Below are 23,817 nucleotides of genomic sequence, written 5' to 3' on the forward strand. Positions count from 1 at the left end.
TGATTTGGAAAGGCACACACCTGTCTATGTAGGGTCCCACAGTTGACTGTGCATGTCAGTGCAAAAACCAAGCCATGAGGTCGAAGGAATTGTCCGTAGAGCTCCGAGGCAGGAATGTATTGAGGCGCAGATCTGGGAAAGGGTACCAAAACATTTCTGCAGCATTGGAGGTCCCCAGGAACACAGTGGCCTCCATCATTCATAAATCACATCACATCAATTTTTTGTTGTCACATGCGCCGAATACAACAGGTTTCTGCTAATCACTGCTTCTCGCCAAGAGCTGCCTGACCACATAGTTTAACTCCTAAGCAGCTGAACCCCAGGATTTACCACAGCTAAATCCGATCCAACCCACAACATCTCCCCCGAGCCCCCCATACCCTCTGTTCCTGAACCACTATATGTGAGTCCTGACTTTTTGGGATGTGCACTGCACAAGCCAGATGCCCTGAACAGGACTCCTTACCCAAACACAAAGTTCTGATCCCCACCTTATCCCATCACTCCTCCACGATGGAATCACCATGCCTCCAACATCAGGGGAAACCCGCTCCTCCAGCACCTGCAGTCAACCACGTACCTCCACTAAGAGCACCTGCTCTTCAGCCCCTATACCAAGAGCACTCGTTCTCAAGCTCGTTTACCCGACCATGGGACAGAAAATGTTTGTTCCAACACTCACAACTCTGGGCCTCCCATCCTATTCTAACCCTCTCTAGCTGGCTTTGTATTCATGTTAGCTGATAAAATTGCTGTACAATATGATCTTGTTGACATCTGATGCACATTCAAATGTCATAAAAAATCAACACTGCAAAGCTCTCCCTGTCCTCTGCCATGCCCTGATTTTATTACTGCGGATGATATCTGGAAATGTGCATTACTGAGACATGTTTAAGAAAGACTGTTCTGAACACTGATAACCTTTATGGATATAACCTTTTTCTGCAAGACAGATCTTCCAGTGGTGGTGGAGTGGCAATATTTACCAAAGATCACCTTCAGTGCTCGGTTGTCTTACAATTGGTTTTGCTGGTTTTCAGCATTAAGCTTTCAAATAGCTCTTTGTTGATTGTTGCTGGTTGTTATTGTCCACCATCAGCACCGGCATGTAACCTACTTGCCCTAAGCTCTCTCCTAGGCCCTTACAGTGAGTATGAATTTGTCCTGATAGGTGACCTAAACGGGGACATGATTAAACCACCGGCCCAAGTCTTAAAACAATGGGACTCCTTAAATCTCTCTCAGATCATTACTAACCCCAAACACCCAGAAAAGGCTCCTCTCCTTGATGTTATCCTCACAAATAATCCTGATAGGTATTGTAGTGGAAATTCTACTCAGGGACACTCGAAGTCAATATTAAATGAATAATCCTTCATTACCAGCGCACTGGAGAGGTTCCAACCAACTCAATGCACCAAGTACAATGGTCGATTAGGAGCTCTCTCTTCTGGGGCAGTCCCGTTATCCCTTATATTCTGGTTACAGACATGTTACATAGTTGATAGAGTTGGTTCTGGCACAGTCTCCTATCTTAACTGAAAGAACATATTCTGGGCGTTCTGCCAGATGGTCCTAAGGAGGGGGTCAAGTCGCCCCACCTCATATCTTTACCAATCACAGGCAGGAACCAATGATTATTTATGACACTAAGACAAGATGAACATTTTCAAGTCTGTCTCTTTACATTATAAAAATGTCCATCACAGTATCATACTGGTGTTTTCTGTAATAACCTTAGTGATCACTGTTTCACGGCTGCTCAGTTAAATGACTTGTCCGGATTTGTCATAGACACTTGGAAGGCAGCCACAGTGCTTCCTTTATTTAAAGTGGGAGCTCATGCTGATCCTAGCTGTTATACAAAGTGTTGGAAACACTTGTAGTATTCTCTCTGGTATGCAATCTGGTTTCCGCTCAGGTTATGGATGTGTCATTGATTACCAACTCTGAGGGTTTAGCGCTTGAGGTAGTCACGTCATACTTGTACTTGTGAGTATGGTTGGACAGTACACTGTCCTTCTCTCAGCACATATCCAAGCGGCAGGCTAAGGTTGAATATAGACTCGGTTTCCTCTACCGTAATCTCTTCTTTCACCCCAGCTGCCAAACTAACCCCGATTCCGATGACCATCCTACCCATGCTAGATTATGGAGACATCATTTATAGATTGTTAGGTCAGGGTGTTCTCAAGCCGCTAGATATTCTTTACCATTCGACCATCAGATTTCCACCAATGCTCCTTATAGGACAAGTCACTGCACTCTAAACTCCTCTGTAAACTGGACATCTCTGTATACCCGGTGCAAGGCCCACTGGTTGATGGTTATTTATAAAGGCCTCTTTGTCCTCACTCCCCTCTGAGATACCTACTGCAACCCTCATCCTCCACATACTACCCATTCCCTTACAATAAAATCTTTAAAACTATGTTGAAGGTGTGGCCTGTACCTAGTGAACAAAGTATTAAACCCTCTGTACTGTTCCAAATGCCAAATTAAAGCTACATTCTGGAATTGAACAAACCTCCAGACGAGCTTCAATGCCATACAACACCCCTTCTGTGGCCTCCAACTGCTCTTAAATGCTAGTAAAACTAAATGCATGCTCTTCAACCGATCGCTAACCGCCTTCCCGACAAGCATCACTACTCTGGACGGTTCTGACTTAGAATATGTGGACTACTATAAATACTTAGATGTCTGGCTAGACTGTAAACTCTCCTTCCAGACTCATATTAAGCATCTCCAATCCAAAATGAAATCTAGAACCGGCTTCCTATTTCGCAACAAAGCCTCCTTCACTCATGCTGCCAAACATACCCTTGTAAAACTGACTATCCTACCGATCCTTGACTTCAGCGACGTCATTTACAAAATAGCCTCCAACACTCTACTCAGCAAACTGGATGCAGTCTATCACAGTGCCATCCGTTTTTGTCACCAAAGCCCCATCTACTACCCACCACTGCAACCTGTATGCTCTCGTTGGCTGTTAACTCGCTACATATTCGTCGCCAAACCCATTGGCCTGTGTTATCTATAAGTCTTTGCTAGGCAAAGCTCCCCTTATCTCAGCTCACTGGTCACCATAGCAACACCCACCTGTAGCACGCGTCCAGCAAGAAAGCCATTTCACTGGTCCTCCCTCAAAGCCAACACCTTTGGCCTCTTCCTTCCAGTTCTGCTGGAACGAATTGCAAAAGCACTGTTGGAGTCTTATATTCTCACTAACTTTAAGTATCAGCTGTCAGAGCAGCTATCGATCGCTGCAGTTGTAAACAGCTCCATCGGTAAATTGCCCATCCAGCCAACTACCTACCTCATCCCCATATTGTTTTTGTTTTCTGCTCTTTTGCACACCAGTATTTCTACTTGCACATCCTCATCTGTACATCTATCACTCCAGTGTTAATTGCTAAATTCTAATTACTTTAAGCCACTATGGCCTATTTATTGCCTTACCTCCTTACTTCATTTGCACACACTGTAGCAGATTCTTCTATTATTGTTATGGCTATGCGTTTGTTTATCCCATGTATAACTCTGTTCGTTTTGTCGCACTGCTTTGCTTTATCTTGGCTAGGTCGCAGTTGTAAATGAGAAATTGTTCTCAACTAACCTACCTGGTTAAATAAATGTGAATAAAAAAATAAATAATTGAAAAACAACAAAACAAACAGGCTCAACTTATCAAAGTTGAGAGAAAGTTGTTTGTTTGCTGGGATCAGTCTAACATGTCATCTATCTCTGTAGGTGATTGAGCTTGATGTGTTCTGTCCTTCCTCCCTGGGCCATCTGGAGTTTGTGGTGTTGGAATCAGAGCCGTACTCCGCACCTGCTTCCCAACGATGACCGGTTCTGCTCTAGCAGTGGTGACCACACCAGAGGGAGACACAGCAACTTCCCCTGTTACCACTGGGTCTCAGGCAATGAGCGGCTGATGTTCAGAGAGGCCACTGGTCAGTATGTTGGTATATAGATCATTGTCTAGGTTAAGTTCTGAGTAGACCTGCTGTGCTCATTATACATCAGCTCGCTGAATGCCATTGTAGTTTATTATGAAATGTGTCAAACGGGCCATTTTTATGGAATAATGGTGGATATACTTTAAATGGTTTAAGATGTTGATCAATCCCCCTAAACATGAAAGTAATCACACTTTATGGCATTTTGTTGATAAGGTAAACTGATATTCAATGAGACCGGCCAGAGGCCATAGAAGAGAGAAAGAAGGAGCTGCAGAGTCGGCAAAAGGTGTACCGGTGAGAGGCTGGTTCTGAGATCTTGAAACTCAACACCTAAGATGCAGAAACAATTCAAAACAACATCCAAATGCTTTTGAATCAGCACTTTTAAAGAGCAATGAACAACAAACACGAAAGTAACAAAATGTGCACCTACTGTCTTTTTAAACACACTGTTGGGACCAAAGTTATTATAGTAAACTAAAACTGAAACACAAATTAATCATGAAAAAACTATTTCCTAAACTGAAATAAAATGATTAAGAAATCAGTTTGAAAAACTATACTGAAACTATTATCTTTGCCTCTAAAACAAACTAAAACAAAAAAACATCAAATTATGTTCAGTTGTAGTTTGTTTTTCTACCAAACTTTGGGCAAAAATCGAAATGGCTTTTTAAAAAGTTCTGAATCGGATGGGTAAATTCTGCCAGGAAAATGGCGACGTTTCAAATAGGCAGCGAGTGCATCACTTTTACTAGCTATTAGTAGCTAACACATGTGCAATGACTTAATTTGATGTTTTTTCCCCTCTGTCAGGTAAAGGTACATTATTCTTCATATGGTAGTCAGTTTAATAATGTTGACATACTGTTTACTCATCTCATGTATATACTGTATTCTCTTCTACTGTGTTTTAGTCAATGCAACTCCGACATTGCTCATCCTAATATTTATATATTTAATTCCATTATTTTACTTTTAGATGTGTGTATTGTTGTGAATTGTTAGATACTACTTACTGTTGGAGCTAGGAACACAAGCATTTCACTACACCCGCGATTACATCTGCTAAACATGTGTATGTGTCCAATAAAATGTGGTTTTGACTATTAAGGTTAAATAAAGCATTGGATTGCTGTTAACATGGGCAAGTCACATTGAGATTGACTTCATAATTTAAATATAACGAAACTATGACCTGACCCATCACCTTATTTAAAACTGCCCCCCAGTGGCAAGAAGTGAAACTCCCCAAAAACACTGAAACTATAGTCCAACAACACATAAATGTCTTCTAGCCTCCCACGCCCAGGCTACTTTCTGTCCCTTACACAAAACTAAAACCAAAATAATACAAAAAATGAAATAGAAATGTTTTTAATCAAAGGAAAACAGAATCTAAACTAGAAAATCAAGTCTGAAAAGGAATTGAAACTAAACAGCTTATTATTATTTCTTTTGTTTAAATATAAAAAATAAAAACAAAAGAACTATAATAGCCTTGTTTGGGACTGAGCCCTATGTACGTACAGTTTTATCCCAGCACATCGAAGCTCTCCTGCACATGTTTTATGTGGAGTGACCCCTCTCGCTGTTGAGACTGGTCGATACACAAAACACTCCCTTAAACATCTATACTTGTTTTGTTTTACAATGGTTCCATTGAAACAGATGCTCATGTCTTGCTTCACTGTGGGTTACACAACAAACATTCGAGAGGATGTGTTTCCTCAGCTGTCCAGTCAAAAATATTATTTCAACAGTCTAGATGAAAATAATAAATTACTTACATCTTCAAGTAACAATTATGTAAATGCAATTTATCCTCCAATGAGACTTCTTTATAAGTGCCTTTTTGTCCATTTATGTACATATGTTTGTTTATGCGTACAGATGTAATATATTATAGATCGCACCTCTACTGTACCATGTTTGACTATGATTGTTTTTAGTGTCTCAACTCAATTTGAGTGGTCCACAATGTATAAAAAATGGTAGTGTATAGTTGTAGCATTTGTGGAATGACACATCATTTTTTCTAAACTAAAAACTCTAAACTCAAAAAAAACAAATAACTCTTAAACACAGATACATTCATGTGAAGTCACCTAAGCTACCATTTGTATGTAATGTGAACGACAGGCTGTGTATCCCGCCTTGATTTACCATGTCTATTCCCTTCAGCTGGAGTATATATGCCGAGGGTCTACCTGAAATAATGAAAGCTGACAGCGCTTCTGATCTCCCTGCTGAGGTCCGCTTCTTTCACCAAGGACTTGGAGTTCAAGTTCACAGCAATCGAAGCGTAAGTTGGAGCACTGGTTTTCAAAATGGTTTTGCTTACTGTAAAACAGTCACGTTTGCTCTTCCCAGAGTACCCTGAAGTATACCCCCTTGTGTGCATTTTACCTGTAGGCCTATGCTCTTGTGAGTCTTCACAAGTACCACCTGAGTATAGGCCAAGTATACCCAGGGGAACATGGAAACCAGTTTGAGAACCATAAGAGGCAGCACCAGGAAATTAATTAGATATTTATTAATCTCTATTGGCATATCTCCAACACACCTTAAAATACTTTACGGTGAGATGAGATGTGATTGTCCTACACCAGTTCAGGTAATTGTGATATTCTGAGATGTTGGGAATGTGGCCATCAGGTTTGTGGTGGAACGTGGATTATAGGAATTATGCCAGTAATAACACCGTCAGGCAAGGTTTTCCAAATGAATTTGTTTTTAGCCACTCAAATCATGCCTGAAATCGTATCAAACAACAAGCCCATTTAGCAGACATTATAACCAAATAGCTGAACTTCTCACCAAATCAAATGCCGATTGACACATAATATTAAGGATATGTGGCCTGTGAATGAGTCGATCACCCTAGGGGGAGGATGTTGAAGAGTAGTGGATCGAGCACAGAGCCCTGGGGGACATCCTGGCATTGTTAGCACCATTCTCTAATCAACTGCACCATCATTCTCATGTTGAAGTCAAGTTCCTCCTCTATCCTGGCAGATTGTTGTCACTCAAACTAGAAACCCATTCCACCAACAAGAAACAATGGAAGAGCCTAGATGAACTCAGTCACGCCAATGGACACAAGACTGACGTCTATGGTAAGTTGGTCTCAGCCTTTAAAAAGGCAGCATTCAAATAGCTCACTGGAATCATTAGCATCTCATTATGATTTTGAAAAGAGTTTCATTTTACACATGATCATTTTTTTTCTTCTAGAATATGTTGAAAAGAACTGGGAAGGAGGATGAGTTTTTTGGTACCAGCTTCTGAACGGCCTCAACCCCATGATGATCCATCGCTGCTCCAAGCTTCTCCAGAGAACTTCCCATCACAGAAGACATGGTGAAGGCTTCCTTTTCGGAAAACCTTGAAGCAGAAATTCAGGTTTGTAAAAATGGAGTAATGTATGTCATTCATCGCTCTGTTATTACTCTAGTGTGTAGTGCGTGCAATATGTTGTGCCATTGTGTCAGTACACTTCCTTTGGCATGGTGGTGTTGTTGGCAACATCTTCCTCCCTAACTCATTAATGTCCTAACCTAAACAGAAAGGCAAATATCTTCCTGGTTGACTACAAGCGTCTACATGGAGTGACAGCAAACGTGATCCACGGGAAACAGCACTTCTTGGCTGCTCCTTCTCTGCTTGCTCTATGTGACCCCAGAAGATAAGCTCATTCCCATTGCAATCCAGGTACATCTCACATAAGAATGAGATCTTTACTTCCGAAACCCAAACTAAATCATCTTAACAGAATGTTTGCCACTGGGAGTTCTCTTGAACCAAAAGGAGTCCCATAAATGGGCATAAATATTGCTCAGAAAATTAATAAACTAACCAGAAAGCAAAAAAGCATGAGCAAAAGCATATACTGTTAGCCTAAAACTAAGGATTTGGGGGTTTCATGATTGATGTTACATCCTATGTCTGCATGAACCATACAGACAACACTCATTTTAAGAAAACAACTTATTAAAACTTCCGTATTTCTTTAAATTGTAACAATATACACATTCTCAATTAATGAAGCAAGCCATGATTGTTCTGCTCTTTCACAGCTGAAGCAGGAGCCTGAGAAGACAACCCCATCTTCCTTCCTACTGACTCCGGAGTATGACTGGCTCCCTGGCCAAGATCTTTGTGAGGAACGCTGACTTCGCGGAACATGAGCTGAACTTTCACTTGCCTGAGGACTCACCTGCTGGCTGAGGTGTTCGCCGTGTCGACACTGCGTAACCTACCAATGGTGCATCCCATCTACAAGGTACATACCTACTGCTGTGCATGCAGACACTGAGTATGTTTTCAACTGTTTTAACACTACAGTTGTGTGAGTTTTCATTTTCCTATGAACTCAATACTTTTAACATGGATTAAGAGAACCTGAAGTATTTGGAAATAAATGTATTCATTGTATGTATTTTTTGTAAATGAAAGAAGCAGTAGGTTGTTTGTAGTACAGTACAATACATAGCATTTTTAGGTGTGAATTTCATGTATGATCATTCCATCTTTCTCCATAGCTCCTGATCTCTCACTTCCGCTACACTCTGCAGATCAACACTCTAGCTAGACAGGCCCTCATATCAGAGAATGGGCTGTTCACAAAGGTACTGCCTATTCCATTCTATAATGTTCTATAATACGTTAATACACGTGGAATGTCACAATGCTAGTGGAAACTGATTCAAAAGCATAAGAGAGCTCTGTGTTAAAAATAAGCACCCTTAAGCTTGCATACTTATAAATGCACCGCTTGATACAATCCATTTCCACTAGCATTGTTACATTCTCCAAAAATGATTAATCTGGACGTTCCCAAATTACCAGCTAACTTGTTTAAAAAGTGTTCGGAGTAAATAATGGCTGATTTAACTAAGACAATTACTAAAATAAGGCCTTCTAAACACCATGTACGATTATATAATCATAATCCCTTGTTACTGCTCCCCAGCAAAAATGTCGCTCAAACAGAAGGGGGAACTAACAGAGTCACTGACCAATGACCAAAACAAAACAGGTGGGGTTTTAGGAGGGCTTCTGAAAGACACTCATGGGGGTGTCCACTGAAAGTTGACGAGCAACAACAATTGGAACCTAAAAGACACCCACCATGAGCTCCGACAAAATTTGCCCAAGAAGAGGCAAACAAAAGAAAAACCCACATCAAACTTACAGACAGGAAGCAAACCAAAAAGGTGGAGAAAAACGAAAATCAGACAAAGGAATATTTCTCTAGAACTCATATAGGGAGCACCACACCTAAAGGTGTTGACCCTCCACATATCTCAAGACATCTGGAGCACTGGGCCACCCATTCTTAAATAGCACCTGGGCCAGCACCGTGAAACACCTTCCCATTAACAAGATGGCAACCAGCACAGGTGTAACACATACTGTCTAATGAGGTGGCACCAATCAGTGCGCCCTACATGCTAACGAGCTATACTGTATGTGCTAAAGTCCAACCTCAAAACATAAATGGGAAAATCAAAGCCTGTAACACATTTGATACTGAGCTGGTTATCGTTTTGAGATGTACACCTAGCGACACATACCGCGGTAGAGTAAATTGATCATCTGGCTGAACTGTCAGGCGTTGCCTAGCGACACATACGCACGGTAGAGTAAAGTGATCGTCAGGCGTTGCCTAGTGACACAGTCAGGCGTTGCCTAGTGACACATACCGCGGTAGAGTAAATTGATCATCAGGCTGAACTGTCAGGCGTTGCCTAGCGACACATGCCGCGGTAGAGTAAAGTGATCATCAGGCTGAAGTGTCAGGCATTGTTGTGATACATCTCTGTGAACCTCTCAGTCCTAAACGGGAGGGTTGTTTAGCAACAAAACCGATGTATGCGCAATTTGAGGGCAAAACAAATGTCAATGCCAAAGGATTGTTGGCAACTTTAACTCTATTTTGTCTCCAAATGTTTATTGAAAACATAAATACATTTGCACAATAAGCACTTGTCTCTCAAATATATCGTTACAGTTGTTGGCTAGATAGAGAATTGTATCCATATTAGCATAGCCACATTAGCATAGATGTGATAAGTTAAAACACCTGAAAACAAGACATGGTATCAAGGACAAAATGCAACTCGCTGAAACAAGCCACCTGCGATTCCCCACATGGTAGCTTCTTGTCACTGTTGCTATCTGACCGTTCAGACTCATAACACACAGACATCTGCCCCATCTATGTGTGTGCATCATTTGTGTGATATCAGGCAACCTGTCTTTGTCGCTTAAACCACAGAGCTGCCCTGGCATCTGTCATTAACAAGTTCTGTCATTGATAACCCTGTTTGATATTTAAAACACTGATCGCCATTAGAACCCAACTGCATGTCCAATTATATGACACAAGGAGAGAAGTGACAGGTTTTTCTCACTGGTTACATAAACCATGTTTCCATCCAACCATCATGAGGCTGAATTACCCATCAGGCTTGATGGAAACAGCACATTTTTGCAATAAAAAAACTGTATAAATAAATAAAACAACTTTAGACAAGGGTGGATATTTTGCTCTGTGAAATAGATTATGCCATGATTAAAAAAAGGTGAACTATCCCTTTAACCCATCTTGAAGAATGCCAGTGTCGGAGGTCCAGGGATGATGGAGTTCCTGAAGAAAGCTATGGCCTCATTGACCTACAGCTCCCTCTGTATGCCGGAGGACATCACAGCACGTGGTCTGGAGTCAATCCCCAACTTCCTCTACAGGGATGATGGACTCAGGTTGTGGGACATCGTTCACAGGTAGTTTGTGTACAGGTCTCTTGAGTTTTGTGGTGAAAAAAATCCAGGATCTGTCAATTTGACAGCACAATTAGATTTGTGCATTATAAGGTTCATGCAGCTACATTTTTGCTCAGTTTACTAAACTGTAGTCTACTCGTTCCTCCAAAGTAAATCATGCTGCCAGATTATAATGAGGCTTACGGTCTTTTTTGCAAAAATTTGTGCTCTTTTGCACTATGACAATGTAGCCCATAATATCGGTGCTGGGTCATTCCATGAAATGAGTGTCTTTTGTGTACCTTTGATATTTTTTAAGCCTGTTATATTAAAGCTATATTAAACAGACCTCATGGAAAATTCAATACATTTTTTTATATTAATAAAGTGTTGTTAACGTGAAAAAAATCTGCATTTTAACATGTCCCTCTGTGCATCCTCTGTGACTTCTAGGAAGATTTTAACCCACTTAACCTCCACATTTCTACAACTTTTCACCATTTTAAAGCTTTAGTTATTTTGTTGCTTTGATGAAGTAATTTCTGAAGATTATTATATATTTCACATGATTAGTGATTAATTACGTTTTTTAAAAACTGTTCCTAATTTTAAGACCAATCCTGTTAAGTGAATTGAACTCTTTTTAAAATGGTGAACCAGAAACACTGAACATCTAGTCAAATCATAACAATTTGACGAGATGTCAAAAGCATAACACTTCAACCCAGTTACCCATAGACAGACAGGCTGCAAATGTTTTCACATTTATTATTATTTTTAAATGAAGCTGACATTCCTGGGTCGCACGTCTTTTCAGTTCGCTGCAGCTAGCGACCGCAACATGCTGCAACAAACACTCAAACAGGACAGTTATATCTCCATCTCATCATTCAAAGTCTCAATCATGGACACTTAAGGACAGTTGTGGCTGCTTTGCGTGATGCATTGTTGTCTCTACCTTCTTGTGCTGTCATCTGTGCCTAGTTAAATATATTAAAAATGTAATTGCCCCTCCCTGTTGCATAGAACAAGCTTCCATTCCCTGTCACCATGAGATTTATGGCTGATTTAAGATAAAATCGTCAAAACACTTACGGTCAACCCTGTTACTTTGTTTGTCACTTAATAGGCACTTACTATAATTGTTTTAATTTTTTATTTAACCTCTGATATATTTTTTTAATTAAGTCTAACATGTGCTCTTTATGACAATGTTAACATAAAAATCTACCAAGTTACCCTACTCATAAGGCACCTAACTGGTGGAACAGTCCTGTGTTTTGTCATCGTGTTTTGCTAATACCTGATGTTGTCCTGTGGTTTTGTATAGGTTTGTTCACAATGTGATTGGTCACTACTACACCTGTGACTCAGACGTCCAGAAGGACTGTGAACTGCAGAACTGGATCGAGGAGATCTTCTTCCATGGGTTCCTGGCAGAAACCAGCACAGGTTACACTTTTCTCATTTAAAAGACACACTAGCTCTTTCTCAACTCTTAATCATAAGACTACATCAGTGCAATACAAATGTACAGATCTGATTTGTTGATGATTGTTTCTGATAATAAGTCATATCCAGAAACGTAATATCCAGGAAATTCCTAAGTGATTCCATACAGTATCTACTGTAGGTTTGAAACCAATTGGCATCAGATTTTCATGTGAATATTCTAAAATCTTTTTTCAAATTTTCCCACCAGTGGTGTTTCCACCAAATGGACTTGTATCCGCAATACAAATCAGTGCATGATGACAAATGTACTTTTTCACAAACATTTTTGTTTTTAAATCTCAAGTTCAATGTGTTTCCATCACATTTTTAACTCTATCGATAGTTTTGTCACAAAATGTTGCATTAAATAGCAAATGTGCCTACTCTGGTCTTGGCACGTGTGCTCTAGCCAACAGCTGGCAGGTCCAGTGAGGATGGGGGTAGTCTTACATTATGAGATTATTATGGATTTTTATCTGTCAAACGGTAGTCAAGCATCTATCATCATGTCACCAGAATAACCCTCGATATTTCTTGGAAAGTAGCATCAAGCTCATCACCGTGCACTTTCACCACCCTGGGAAGTTCATCATAATTGATTTAATCTGTAGCATGTTGCTGAAATGTGTGATCAAAATGAGTGGCGGTGTCATTCCTGGGACCATAACCATGGAAAGTGGAGGCCAGGCCTGTTGCAGCTCTATAAACTTCCCACAATAACCAAGTGGTAGTGGATCACACACCATATATTGCGTGACTCCAAGTTTTCTTGGATATGATGGTTATTATATCAATATTGCACAAAAGATATTTCCACTGCCATTTTTTTTTTGCATAATTAATTTGACCGAACAAAAATATCCCACAATGTCAAACGAACAAATGATCTGTCGTCATTTATTGTAATTGTAACTAAACGCCCTGTTTCCACTACAGCTGTCATGACTTTTTTTATACGGTGTGACTTACATAAAAGCTGAGCTTGGAAACATAGTTACACAAACCAATGGAATTTGATGGTTCTTTCAATGGTGGATGGATGACTCTCTTGTGGATACAAACTGGATGAGACTGATTACTCTTTTTGTTTTTAAAATCTTTAACTGAACACTGTTACAAGCATTCATTAACTGCCATTATTCCAGTTCTCTAACAACAATTAACAAACATCTGACCAAATCAGAATAGCGCAAAGGAGTTGCAAGGTAGATAATCAATTACCATTCCAATTCACCACACTGTATAACTAACAACAGTGGATTAACAACAGCTTAGAAAATAACTCTCCTACAATAATCTTACATTTCTTCCCCTCAGCCCCCTCAGAGAAACATCCCTGTTTCACATTCGATAAGAAATTGCTGGAGGTCCAAAGATCTGTAGACTTCACTTCAGTACATAGACTCCCTGCTCTCTATTAAGAGACTAACCGGCGGCAACCTGGGTGCTCAGTCGAACTTTGCTCCAGTTGCAGCCTGTCTGTCTATGCTGGTTGAGGTGTGGACATCTGGCTCCTGAGGGGTCAGGTGGGTCAATGTCTAATGGGCTGGGCAAGAGGGGTCCTGACAAGGGGCCTGGTGAGGCACAGGGGATCCAGGGACGTCTCAGGTAAGTGTTCCTATGTCTCACAGGGAAGCCTTGAGGATCTGAAGGGTAAGGCACCTGACAAGACTGTCAGGGTCAGAGGTCGAGGAGGTGCAGGTAAGTGTTCCACAGGCTCATTTGTTCCAGGTCGGGGTACAGGTGAGGTGTACGGTCTCAAACAATTTTAGTGGATCACTTGGGTCTTGTTAGGTACCTGCTGGACCAATCTGACCCTGTAGATTACACCAGGGTCCTCTTCTGTAGATCCAAGGCACTCATCAAAGGGACCTTTGCAGTGATGTGAAAGCTTCTGACGTGCTATTGCAGGGTCTTTAAGCCATACAAGGTCTCCTGCGTTGTAGAGAATGTGCATGACATTCGTCGTAGTTGCGTTTTTGTTGAAAGTGAGCATGTTCTCTGTTCTGTGTGGGAGATCCAATGGGCAGACTGTACCATGTCGGTGAGTTGAGCTGTATAATCTGCTGGCGATCCCGCTGCAGTCCAGAGGGGAACAGTAGCTTGGCTGACATCTTCTTCAGCTTTTCAACCATGTGTCAGACCATGTGTCAGGCAGAAATCCGTTGTAGAGGGAGTGCTGGTGTTGTAGGACAGGGAAAGTTGGTTGAGGCACTCGTCACCAGGCTGTTGGGGCAGTGTCTTGGTTGGGAGATTGATGTGAGTGTCCGATTTTAAATTGTTCACCTGTCCCATCACATTGTGGATGATAGGAGCTTGGTTCTGGTCTTCTTAACTCCCAGCAACTGGCAAAGGTCTCGGGACGATGTCTGCCCCAAACTGGATGTTCTTTGTCAGTGTTCAAGGTTTCTGGTATGCTTTTGCTGACAAAGTTCTTGAAGAGACAGTGCTGGTCTTTCATGGCACAGAGGTTGACGTACTTTGAAAAGTAATCTTGCACCACAAGCACATAAAGTGCCTTCAGAAAGTATTCTAATACCCCTTGGCTTATTCCATTTTTGTTGTGTTACAGCCTGAAATCAAATGGATGAAATATTATTATTTTCTCACCCATCTAAACACAATACCCCATGATGGCAATGTGAAAATGACTTCAATATTTTTGAAAATTTATTTAAAATGAAATATCTACTTTACATACATATTCATACCCCTGAGTCAATACATGTTAAAATAACCTTTGGCAACAATCACAGATGTGAGTCTTTCTGGGTAAGTCTGTAAGGGCTTTGCACACCTGGATTGTACAATATTTGCCCATTATTCTTTTCCAAATTCTTCAAGCTCGTCAGCGGCAGGTAGCCTAGTGGTTAGAGCGTTGGTCCAGTAACTGAAAGGTTGCCAGATCGAATCTCTGAGCTGACAAGGTAAGATCTGTTGTTCTGCCCCTCAGTAAGACAGTTAACCCACTGTTCCTAGGCTGTCATTGTAAATAATAATGTGTTCTTGTGACTTGCCTAGTTAAATACATTTTTGTTGATGTTGCTCGACAACCATTTTCAGGTCTTGCCATAGCAAATTAAAACACTTTCGGCCATTTAGGAACGTTCTGATCTTCTTTGTAAGTCTCTCAGTCCCAGCTTTGATGCACCTGTACTGACCTCGCCTTCTGGATGATAGTGGGGGTGAACAGGCAGTGGCTCGGGTGGTTGTTGTCCTTGATGATCTTTGTGGCCTTCCTGTGACATCGGGTGGTGTAGGTTTCCTGGAGGGCAGGTAGTTTGCCCCCAGTGATGCGTTGTGCAGGTGACCTCGACCACCCTGAGAGCCTTACGGTAAGCTGTAGCGGAGAAGGCATACCAGGCGGTGATGAGCAGCCCACAGGATGCTCTTTACTGCACCTGTAGCTTGTGAGTGCTTTTATGACGAATTTCTTCAGCCTTCCTGAGGCTGAAGATGCTGCCGCACCCTTCACGATGCTGTCTGTGTGGGTGGTCCAATCTAGTTTGACTCGTGATGCAAAGTACAAGAACTTGGGATCTTACTACTCCTTCACTACTGTTCCAACAATGTGGATAGGGGTGTTCCTCTGCTGTTTCCTGAAGTCCACAATCATCTCCTTAGTTTTGTTGACGTTTGAGTGTGAGGTTATTTTCCTGACACCACACTGAGGCCCTCACCTCCTCCTGTAGGCCGTCTCGTCGTTGTTGGTAATCAAGCCTACCACTGTTGTGTCGTCCGCAAACTTGATGATCGAGTTGGAGGCGTGCGTGGCCACGCAGTCGTGGGTGAACAGGGAGTACAGGAGAGGGCTCAGAATGCACCCTTGTGGGTCCCCAGTGTTGAGGATCAGCGGGGTGGAGATGTTGTTGCCTACCCTCACCACCTGGGGGCGGCCCGTCAGGAAGTCTCTCAAAGCACTTCATGATGACGGAAGTGAGTGCTACTGGGCGGTAGTCGTTTAGCTCAGTTACCTTAGCTTTCTTGGGAACAGGAACAATGGTGGCCCTCTTGAAGCATGTGGGAACAGCAGACTGGGATAGGGATTGATTGAATATGTCCGTAAACACACCAGCCAGCTGGTCTGCGCATGCTCTGAGGGCGCGGCTGGGGATGCCGTCTGGGCCTGCAGCCTTGCAAGGGTTAACACGTTTAAATGTTTTCCTCACGTCGGCTGCAGTGAAGGAGAGTCTGCATGTTTTGGTAGCGGGCCGTGTCAGTGTATTGTCCTCAAAGCGGGCAAAAAATGTATTTAGTCTGCCTGGGAGCAAGACATCCTGGTCCGTGACGGGGCTGGTTTTCTTTTTGTAATCCGTGATTGACTGTAGACCCTGCCACATACCTCTTGTGTCTGAGCCGTTGAATTGCGATTCTACTTTGTCTCTATACTGACGCTTAGCTTATTTGATTGCCTTGTGGAGGGAATAGCTACACTGCTTGTATTCGGTCATGTTTCCGGTCACCTTGCCCTGATTAAAAGCAGTGGTTCGCGCTTTCAGTTTCATGCGAATGCTGCCATCAATCCACGGTTTCTGGTTTGGGAATGTTTTAATCGTTGCTATGGGAACGACATCTTCAACGCACGTTCTAATGAATCAGCGTATTCGTCAATGTTGTTGTTTGACGCAATACGAATCATATCCCAGTCCACGTGATGGAAGCAGTCTTGGAGTGTGGAATCAGATTGGTCGGACCAGCGTTGAACAGACCTCAGCGCGGGAGCTTCTTGTTTTAGTTTCTGTCTGTACGCAGGGAGCAACAAAATGGAGTCGTGGTCAGCTTTTCCGAAAGGAGAGGGGGGTCTTAGAATATTTTTATTCTGTAAAAGCTTCTTGTACATGGTTAGCATAAGCAACAGCAGTCTCACGCCTTTCCTCTTTTTGGGCAAGCACAGCGCTCACCGCAGAGCAGGATGCTTCTGTGTAAAGGTAGAATGGCTGCGTGAAGTCTGGGAAGACAACTATGGGAGGCGCTGACAAGGAGTGTTTCAGGTAGGAGAATGCATCTTGGCATGCTTAAGTCCACTAGAATGGAACATTTTCAGTCAGCATATTTAACAGTACAGCATGGTGTGCAAAGTTTGTGATAAACTATATGGCAATATCCACAGAGTCCCAGGAAGGCTCTCACTTCTGTGGATGTGTGAGTAGGCCAGTCCTTCACATTTTGCACGTTACTTGGTTCTGGCTGAATTCCATCTTTGGACACGATTTGCTCTAGGAATAGTACCCTTGGAATCGGGAGAGGATTTCTTCCAGGTGCTGCAGGTGTTCCTCGAAGGAACGGATGTAGATGAGGACATCATCCAAGTACAAGTTTGTCATCAGAGGCCTCACAGTACATACTTCATTACTCTCTTGAATGTCACTGGAGCATTGGTCAGCTCACCTCATTGGTATACAGCTCACCACCTCTTGCGAATGCTGTCTTTTCTTGATCCTTCTGCTCCACGTGCCAGTACCCATGCTGAAGATCCACTGTTGAGCACCAGTCAGAGCCAGACAGCCCATCCAAGGCATCGTTAACTCGCTGTAGTGGATTAGAATCTTTTGATAGTCACAATATTTAGCTTTCTGTAATCCGAACAGAAACGCCAGGATCTGTCCTTGTTGGGGTCAGAACTACTGGCGCAGCCTAAAGAATGTTGCTTCCTCCGATTACAACTGTCTTCAAGAGTTTGTCAACTTGGTTCTATATTTCCTGCCTTTGGTCTGGTGTCACACGGTAGGCACGATGTTTGACAGGCATGGCATTGCCAGTGCGGACACAATGTTTTATTAGGCCTGTTTGACCTTGGCCTTCTGAACTCTTGCAGAAGACGTCTGTGTATTTCTTGAGAAGCGATTTCAGTGACTGAACTTGAGCGGACGACAAGTTAGTCTCAATCAATCAAATGTATTTATAAAGCCATTTTTACATCAGCAAATCATTATACAGAAACCCAGCCTAAAATCCCAAACAGCAAGCAATGCAGATGTAGAGGCATGGTGGCTAGGAAAAACTCCCTAGAAATGCAGTGACCTAGGAAGAAAACAAGAGAGGAACCAGGTTCTGTGGGGTGGCCAGTCCTCTTCTGGCTGTGCTGGGTGATTATAATTGTTCTTCGAGATGTTCAAAGATGACCGGCAGGGTCAAATAATAATCACAGTGATTGTAGAGGGTGCAACCGCTCAATACCTCAGGAGTAAATATACGTTTTTTTGTAGCCGAGCATTAGGAGGTCAAGACAGCAGGTGAGGAAGGAGAGAGAGAGAGAGAGAGAGAGAGAGAGAGAGAGAGAGAGAGAACAGTTTTCAAATAAGCAATTGAGTTGCAGACTCTTGCTGTAGAGCTCATCACTCCCCCTAACTGGGAGGGTGCCAGAGACAATTACTCGATGCCGACACATCTTTCTAGAGAATTTACACGCTGAAGCTATGTTGCGCTTGGTGACCTCTGATTGGTACCAAAGATGCGAGATGAACAATGTGGATAACAATATCCCCATACTCTCTATGCTCACCAGTTTTAGACTTAGCCAGCACCCTTTCAGTTAGCCTTTACATCTGCCGCCCTGCTCCCTGGTAAACAGTGTATGTGATTGCTGGATGATGATTTTTAAGTCTAATATTGCGGGTAATGGCATCGCAAATGACTAGGGTTTTCAATTTGTCAGAGCCTAACAATTGCATCTGAAGATGGCTTGTAACACGGCTATCCTCACCATAAGGCGATAGACTTCCTGTATATTATGAGTACAGCGACTGCAGTTAGATGTTACTACTTAGCTTTTTCGGCTGGTGGAGGTCCTGTAGAACCATGTCCAGATAAAGCATCCTGGGTGAAAAGTTGAATGAAGAGAGTAGAAGTGAAAAAAAACAAGACGTTGTTAAATGTGTTAATGCAGATTTTGATTAAACTGTTATTAAAGTAAAACTAAAAGGTTGGCAGGTAGCCAAGTAGCAACAAACAGCACAGCAGCATGGAGACAAGTCATCTATCTTCATAGAGGGTGCAGCAACATCCAGGGGGAAGGTGATGTGGTACAGCATGTCTTCCACAACTGATATTCAGTAGGGCATGTTGCTGTTGCAGGAAACCAAGCCTAGTATCACTGAATGGTGGGCCCTCTTGACAACTTGAAACTCATGCTTGAGTTGTTCTTTCCCTAGGGGAAATGCATAATGACAGTCCAGGGAATGTCCAAACATTGTTCAAACATTGTCCATTGACAGAGCAAGCAAAGGATGTCTTCACGGGGCGCTTTTTCAGAGCTGGATGTGAAGTTCTGAAATCCTCACTGATGATGGAAATGGCTGATCCTGTGTCAAGAAGAGCAGACACTTCAATTCCCTCAAAGATGGGTACAGTGCCTTGCGAAAGTATTCGGCCCCCTTGAACTTTGCGACCTTTTGCCACATTTCAGGCTTCAAACATAAAGATATAAAACTGTATTTTTTTGTGAAGAATCAACAACAAGTGGGACACAATCATGAAGTGGAACGACATTTATTGATATTTCAAACTTTTTAACAAATCAAAAACTGAAAAATTGGGCGTTCACAGTGAGAGTCAGCATGAAGAGCTTATCATCTGTGTCATTAGAACGAAACATAGCAACCTAGTCTGGGGTCTGTGCCACTGGCGGGTATGCAGCATGTAGTTGGAGAGCTGCACAAGTTCTTTCAAAGAAACTTGCGACGAGCTGGGCATCACCGATGTCCCTCCGCTCCATGAATCTTCGCCTGCAAGGCTGCAACAATCCGCCGCAGTGGTGAAACTTCACCCTTCCTGTGCCTTGTGGTCATAGTCTGGGAAGGCCTCCAAAACCAACGAGTGATGTCAGCAATGTACACATCCAAGCTCTCACCAGGCTTCCTAGGGCAAGCATTCACATGTGTCTGAAAGAGATTGTTTGTACAAGGCTTCCTTGAGTTTGGTCTTGACAACAGAGTAGGTCTTCTTGAACCATTAGCGAAAGGCTGTCCCAGTATAGGAGTTCTGAATCAGCTAGGTGCGTGGGGAAATACTGAGGCTATTACAGGTCCAACTCATATCTGGCAGATTGTACATTGCTGCACAGCCACTTCAAAGCGACAAGACCAGCAAGCAAACAACCCAAGTGCCATCTCCTCTGAAAAGCTGGTGGTAGTTAGATATTTTTTGGCCCCCATGAGAAGTGATGGGGGCTACAAAGTCAATAGCATTGTCCAAAGGTCCAGCTTGATTAACATTGTCTAATGTTCCAGCTGTTTAGCATTAGCTAGAGGTTCAGGGCTACTGTTGTTCAGAGATTCTGTTTCAGACATGTTCCAAGAAAGTAGCAAAACGTTGGCAATAAGCTAAACATTTTTGCAAAGGTGACAAAAACTGCAGTAATCTTCTAAATCTCTCAGAAAAAAGATAGTAGCTAGCTCTTACCAGCTGTCCAGATGAGTCCTTCATCCTTGTGCTAGCTGGTGAAAGCATCTACAATGCCCATGGAAAAATTCTTCCAACAATTAACAAACATCTGACCAATCAGAAGAGAGCAAAGTACATGCTAGGTAGATAACAATTACCATTCCACAAAAAAATGCTTATTCGGCTGTATGTTTCAATAAAACAAAGCATTTGTCCACAATTCACAATTCCGATTGTCCACAATTCATAATTAAATTCTGATTGACTCATTCACTGACATTGAAGAGCGAGAGCAGTGTACAACGATACATAATGTATCATGTGACTAGTTTTTGCAGCTGTCTATGCCGCACTACGGGGAGAGTGAGGGGAGAGAGGGCAAACTCCACCAATTTAGTTTCAATGTATGGAATCACTTGGGAATTTCTGGATTTTAGGTCAACTTCCCTTTCATGGTTAACATTCCAAAACTATATCCTAGTTAATTAGCAAAATGTCAATACAGTGTCTGAATGAAGTGGTTTACTGTACCTTCTCCATGCAGGAATCCCTCAGTCTTTCAGTTCAGTGACAGAGCTGGTCAAGTTTCTCCACCATGGTGATCTTCACAGTGTCTGTCCAACATGCTGCAGTCAACAATGGACAGGTGATGAAACCAATTGTATCATTTTAGTTTGCCGTGTTACTGTTGTATTATATTGGAAAAGCAAAGTTAGTTTGATCTATTTTGCCATTGTCGTTCCAGTTTGATTTTGGGGCTGGATGCCCAACTTCCCCAACGCTCTGCAACAACCACCTCCCCACCACTAAGGGCAGTGTACTGAGAGCACCATGCTGAAGACCTTCCCTGACATCACCACCGTTAATGGCATGGCAGCGGTGTACCTTCTGAGCAGGCAGTCCACTGACTATGTGAGTATATGAGAGAAAACTGTATTAAAGTATATTCTATGACTTTAAAACATTTCCATGACAATGCCAATCGAATTGTGTCCTTAGTAGTCATAATTAAAATATACTCAGTGGTTCATGAAACAACAGTTTCAATGTCATTTAAAATTTCATCAACTCTGCGTCCTTAGGACGCTCTTGAAATGGCTATCAGGATCACTTCAGTGAGAAGACCCTCTGGAACTGATTCACGAAACTCAAAATGTGCTGAAGAAATACAATTTTGAAATCCAAGGCAGGAATGTCTCTTTACCCCTGTCATATACCTACCTGAATCCCAACAATGTGGAGAACAGTGTGGCCCTGTAAAATGAGTCATCGTATTTCTTATGCCCCAAATGGAAGAAATGCACAGATACAGGGAGAGACTACCTGGACTTGTCCAATAAGAACCACTTGTTTTCATTTTCCATTGAAGCATGTTTTACAACCTTTTCTACGGTGTGCCCTAATAAATGCAACCTAGGTAATTGACTTTGGTTCAATTGTTAGATACATGTTGCACTTGAACTAGAACTTGAACTGAAAAAAAAAATATAATAATATTTTACTTAACCCTTCTATTATGTTAGAAAAGGCCAGACACGATTGATGTTCTGATCCAATTTGGAAATGACATGAAGTACAGTTTCCCTTATCAAAATGTGGCTGCGAATGGGACTTTTCACAGACCTTTTCTTCTAAAAACAATGTAGGTGTCCTTTTCTCACATTTCCCTGTCAATCAAGAATGATAATTCTTCAAGTATTACGGTGAAACATCATGCAGTATCTGCATACAAACCATTTAATCTCAATCAGTTTGATCTTCTTGAGTTATACAGTGTTTCACACTATCCTACAGTGTTGTATTGAATGATGTAGATTGTGTGAATTGTGGAGCAGATAGTGTTAACAAGTTTTCGTGGACCTATAAGTTTTAGCCACATGAGAGAAAAATGCACTGGTGTTTTTGTCTTACAGTAATGTAATACTATGCTATTATAGTCGGTTCATTATGTGATCTTGCAGAACTTGCAGACATTGATTCAGCTTTGATCCATCTTTATTAAACAGCACCATTCGCCAGAGTAGCCTGTTCTCTAAGAGCAGAGCAAGGACTCAGTAAAGTAGAGAATAAAACATGCACAGAATGTGATGAGCAGAAGCTTCAGGATCTTTAGTCCGGAGAATAAAAGTTCAGGAAAGGTCAGATTGTCAGCAACTCTGTTTTATTTAACCTTATTTAACTCCACTTCAAATAAATGTTGCTCTGTGCAGGAAGCAGCTTGTTTCTAGGACACACCGTTCAAGAGTTATAAAGGTCAAAGTGTGGGTCACCTTTACCCAGAACATTGTAGATGTCTCGTTTTTTGTTGTTGTACTGGGCTGTATTTTTACAAGTTCATTACCCCTACCTAGACAAGTAGATGAAGGGTCAAAGAGCAACAAATATTTTTGTGATTTCAATCAAAATATTCGGTCAACTTAAGTTTAAACTTATGTTTTTTGGGTAGCCTAGTGGTTAGACCGTTGGGCAAGTAACCGAAAGGTTGCTGGATCGAATCCCAAGCTGACAAGGTAAAAATCTGTCGTTCTGCCCCTGAACACTGTCATTGTAAATAAGAATTTGTTCTTAACGGACTTACCAAGTTAAATAAAGATTCAAAAAAATGACTTCTGACTTCTGTATCATCATCATACACTTTGGTCTAGTGTGGCAGAATCAGTAGAGTGAACCTTAAAATAGCCATCAACTCCAATCCCCTATGGTCATGGCTATCCAATTAGGATCAGAGATGGAAGTGGGAGCGAGGACACCACTTGCTGTTTTTTCCTGGATCAATGAAAGTCAAGGAACTAAGTAGACCAAACTCAGCTGTTATTGCATTGGTGTCCAAGTTAAGTAGACCTGAACTGACAAAAATAAATAAAGGAAACAGCCTAAGTGAACTGTCTTCATTTACAGTGCATTCGAAAGGTATTTTGTTACATTACAGCCTTATTCTTAAATGATGTAATAATTTTTCCCTCATTAATCTACATACCCCATAATAACAAAGTAAAAACTTTTGCAAATTTATTTAAAAAATACAGCTGAAATATCATATTTACATAAGTATTCAGACCCTTTATTCTGTACTTTGTTGAAGCACTTTTAGCAGCGATTACAGCTTTGAGTCGTCTAAGGTATGATGCTACAAGCTTGGCACACCGGTATTTGGGGAGTTTCTCATTCTTCTCTGCAGATCCTTTCAAGCTCTCTC

At 41.8% G+C, this 23,817-nt stretch overlaps 2 pseudogenes; one reads left to right on the forward strand and one right to left on the reverse strand.

Annotated features, from left to right (window-relative positions):
* LOC135506567 (nephronectin-like) overlaps positions 1-2,149 on the reverse strand; it is a 27,775-nt pseudogene extending 25,626 nt beyond the window's left edge.
* A 287-nt stretch (positions 2,150-2,436) lies between these two features.
* LOC135506568 (hydroperoxide isomerase ALOXE3-like) lies at positions 2,437-22,111 on the forward strand (annotated as a pseudogene).
* The last annotated feature ends 1,706 nt before the right edge of the window (positions 22,112-23,817 follow it).

This window comes from Oncorhynchus masou, chromosome 20 (assembly GCF_036934945.1).
Source record: "Oncorhynchus masou masou isolate Uvic2021 chromosome 20, UVic_Omas_1.1, whole genome shotgun sequence".
NCBI lineage: Eukaryota > Metazoa > Chordata > Actinopteri > Salmoniformes > Salmonidae > Oncorhynchus > Oncorhynchus masou.